Source organism: Grammomys surdaster, unplaced genomic scaffold (assembly GCF_004785775.1).
Source record: "Grammomys surdaster isolate TR1022 unplaced genomic scaffold, NIH_TR_1.0 126298, whole genome shotgun sequence".
NCBI classification, from domain to species: Eukaryota; Metazoa; Chordata; class Mammalia; order Rodentia; family Muridae; genus Grammomys; species Grammomys surdaster.
Genome location: NW_021621098.1, coordinates 8,335,363 through 8,339,846, shown reverse-complemented (window position 1 = coordinate 8,339,846; position 4,484 = coordinate 8,335,363). Strand labels below are relative to the sequence as shown.

Here is a 4,484-nt window from a genome sequence, read left to right as displayed (position 1 = left end):
TTCAGAGTAACTTTCCTTCAGCACTTTGTAGATATTTCATTCTCTTTTATTGCTGATAAGAAATTGTTGATTTAGTGCAATTGCTTTCAATTTACAGATAAATTCTTTTCTTGCTGGTAAACTTTCCTGTTACTAAAATGTGCACTTTTCTGTTCTTTCTAGTAATTCAGTTTCATTGCAACAGGTTGGGAAGTTCATTTAACAGTCTTCTCAAAATAGTCAGAAAATTTTGGAAGCCAGGGCAGTAGGTAGTACAAACCTTTAATTGGGAGGCAGAGACAGGCAGATCTCTGAGATTTGAGCCTACTCTACAGAGCGGGTTCCAGGAAAGCCAGAACTACATAGATAAACCCTGTCACAAAAAACCAAGCCATTTCAAATCAAACCAACCAACCAACCAAACAAACAAAAACCCTTTATTGAATATTGCTTATTTTGTCTTTTGAAATCATATTTACATTTAGCTTCTCTTCTCAGTCCTCTTAGTTATCTTAATGATAAATTATGTTTGAAATTTTTATGTTTTGTTGAGACAAGCTTTCTCAGTGTAGTCCAGGCTATCTTTGTCTCCCAAGTGCTGGGATTAAAGGTGTGAGTCACTACCACCTAGTTATGTTTTAATTCTTGTTTTTTTAAATGTCTGAATTCTTAACACCATCTTCCAAATCAGTAATTCTCTGCATCTAGTCAACACATTCAGCCATCTACTGCTTTATATTATTAAGGATTATATTTTACATTTCCAAGTTTGCTCTTTGGTTCTTTTATAATTTTCTGTCTTACTTTGTATAGTATTTGCCTGTTTTGTTCTCATAGGTTACCTTAAGTAACAAAAGATTCTTTCGTATTTATCTTTTGTTGTCACTACTGTTCTGTGGGTAGCCACCGCTAAAACAAGCTAAAACATAGGTCCTTGTGGATGTCAAGCAAGAAGAAAGCATGATACTGTGAATTATTTTTGTGAATTGACCCCCCTTAAATCCTTATTTAACCAGGATTTAAAGCAGAAAAATAAAAGGTGCTGCCTGTCAGCCTGCCTTCTTCCCATCCTTCCTCTTCCTTTTTTCTTTCCCTTCCACACCCTTTCTTGCACAGCTGGGGGTAGAACACAGATCTTTATCATAGACTTTTGTTGTATATTGTCTTATAATATTAAAAGCTCATTGGTTTTTGTATGACAGCACTATTTTCATCTATATTCTTTGAAAAAGAAATCAGCCCACAGTGTTTAAATTTTGCATCTGTCTTTTTAATAAAAACACTCACTCTTTAACGCGAGAGGAAGCGATGCGGAGGGGTGGAAAATGGCAGAGCTGCAGATGTAGCTGCAGAGAAGGAAATCCCATCTGGCAAGAGGGCACTGATAGAGAGTTACCAGAACCTGACCCGGGTGGTGGACTACTGTGAAAACAACTATATACAGGCTACAGACAAGAGAAAAGCTCTAGAAGAGACGAAAGCATATACAACTCAGTCTCTAGCTAGTGTTATCAAATAAATGCATTGGCCAACAATGTGTTCCAGCTGCTGGATATCCAAGCATCTCAGCTGCGGAGGATGGAGTCGTCCATCAATCACATCTCACAGACTGTGGATATTCATAAAGAAAAAGTGGCTCGAAGAGAGATTGGTATTTTGACAACAAATAAGAATACATCACGAACTCACAAAATAATCGCACCTGCAAATATGGAGCGTCCTGCCAGGTATACTCGGAAACCTATTGACTACACAGTTCTGGATTATGTGGGCCATGGAATTAAGCACGGAAATAACCAGCCTGCAAGAACTGGCACATTGTCAAGAACAAATCCTCCCACGCAGAAACCACCAAGCCTTCCCGTGTCAGGCCGAGGAACTTTGGGACGGAATACCCCTTACAAAATCCTAGAACCTATTAAGCCTCCAACAGTTCCTAATGACTACATGACTAGTCCTGCGAGGCTTGGGAGCCAACATAGTCCAGGCAGGACGGCTTCTTTAAATCAGAGACCAAGGACGCATAGTGGAGGAAGTGGAGGAAGTGGAAGCCGAGAGCACAGTGAGAGCAGCAGCATTGGCATTCCCATTGCTGTGCCCACAACCTCACCACCCACTGCGGGCCCAACAGCCCGCAGCTCCTGGTTCCTAGTATGGCACAATGACCAGGCAGATTTCTCGACACAACTCTACCACTTCTTCAACATCTTCTGGTGGATATAGACGAACTCCCTCTGTGATTGCCCAATTCTCTGCTCAGCCTCATGTTAATAGAGGTCCACTTTATTCTCAAAATTCAATTTCTATTGCCCCTCCTCCTCCCCCCATGCCTCAGTTGACTCCACAGATACTTCTCACAGGCTTCGTGGCCAGGGTGCAGGAAAACATTGCTAATAGCCCAACACCACCACCGCCCCCTCCACCAGATGACATTCCCATGTTTGATGACTCTCCGCCTCCTCCACCACCTCCTCCTGTGGACTATGAAGACGAGGAAGCTGCAGTAGCTCAGTATAGAGACCCATATGCGGATGGGGACCCTGCATGGGCTCCCAAGAACTATACTGAGAAAGTTGTTGCAATATATGATTATACAAAAGACAAGGATGATGAGCTGTCCTTTAAAGAGGGTGCAATCATCTATGTCATAAAGAAAAATGACGATGGCTGGTTTGAAGGAGTTTGCAATCCAGTGACTGGACTCTTCCCTGGGAACTATGTTGAATCAATCATGCACTATACTGATTAGTTTTTCTTTTGTTTTCTTGTAGGTTATTACTCCGTCATACTGTGGGACTGTATGGTTAATAGAATTGTTTTAATGTTTAAAATGTGCCCATATTTTCAGGACATGTTTTACTGGTCTACTTGGATGTCTACCTGTAAGCATAAATTTTGGAGGCAGATCAGACATTGCTGAAGAGCAATTTATATCAGACTGCCTATAATTGATTATGTGTATGTACTCACACCTTGATAACTTTATGACCAGCCTAAAAATTCTGGGGATGTGAGTTATGTTTAACAAATCATGGTTCAGAACACCATTACATGTCTTAGCACAGCATGGTCACTAACATTGTGTCAGACTAATAGGAAAAAAACCAGAAAACTTCAATGCTGGTGCTGGTCATACTTTTGGTTTCAATTCTCATTTTTTTTAAATAGTGTTTAAAGCATGCATAAATTTTTATGTATTAAAATATACTTAGCCTTCTGCCCCTGCCTGGTCCTCTGGGCTGGAGCAGACACAGAGTTGGTCTGCTCCTGTCCTGTGGAGAAACTGAATCCTGAGTCATCCAGGAGCCACTGCACTCAGAGCAGCTGACAAAGAGTCGGTCTGCTCCTGTCCTGTTGAGAAACTGAATCCTGAGTCATCCAGGAGCCACTGCACTCAGAGCAGCTGGAGCCACTGCACTCAGAGCAGCTGAAACTGAATCCTGAGTCATCGAGGACCCACTGCACTCAGAGCAGAAGGATTTCCAGATCCAAGAGGTGGCCTGAGTCCCAGGAGTTATTCCACCCAGGAGATTAGAGCATAAGACCACAGAGACCTCTGGACTCTGAGGAGCTCTGCAATAAGCAAGATAACTGGAAATACAGACTCCAGTTTTACACAGTGAGGGCAGGTACCACTAGAGTTAACCAGATGGCGAAAGGCAAGCGCAAGAACATAAGCAACGGAAACCAAAGTTTCTTGGCATCATCAGTACCCAGTTTTCCCAATATAGCAAGCCCTGGACACCCCATCACACCTGAAAAGCAGGATTCAGAATTAAAATCACTTCTCATGATGATGATAGAGGATTATAAGAAGGAATTAAGTAACTCCCTTAAAGAAATACAGGAGAGTACAAGTAAACAGATAGAAGCCCTTAAAGAGGAATCACAGAAATCCCTTAAAGAAATGGAAGAAAACACAAAGAAGGAATTAAACAAAAACATTCAGGATCTGAAACTAGAAATAGAAACAATAAAGAAAGTTCAAAGGGAGACAACCATGGAGATAGAAAACCTAAGAAAGAGATCAGGAGTCACAGACGCAAGCATCACCAACCGAATACAAGAGATAGAAGAGAGAATCTCAAATGCAGAAGATACGGTGGAAAATATTGACACAGTTGTCAAAGAAAATGCAAAATGCAAAAAACTTCTAACTCAAAACATCCAGGAAATCCAGGACACAATGAGAAGACCAAACCTAAGGATAATAGGTATAGATGAGAATGAAGATTCCCAACTTAAAGGGCCAGTAAATATCTTCAACAAAATTATTGAGGAAAACTTCCCTAACCTAAAGAACAAGATGCCCATAAACATACAGGAAGCTACAGAACACCAAATAGACTAGACCAGAAAAGAAATACCTCCCGTCACATAAGAATCAAAACATCAGATGCACAAAACAAAGAAAAAATACTAAAAGCAGTAAGGGAAAAAGGTCAAGTAACATATAAAGGCAGACCTATAAGAATTACACCAGACTTCTCACCAGAGACTATAAA

General features: G+C 40.9%; 1 pseudogene; it reads left to right on the top strand.

Moving 5' to 3' along the window:
- The first annotated feature begins 1,304 nt into the window (after window positions 1-1,304).
- Window positions 1,305-2,728, top strand: LOC114614061 (annotated as a pseudogene).
- Window positions 2,729-4,484: the final 1,756 nt, after the last annotated feature.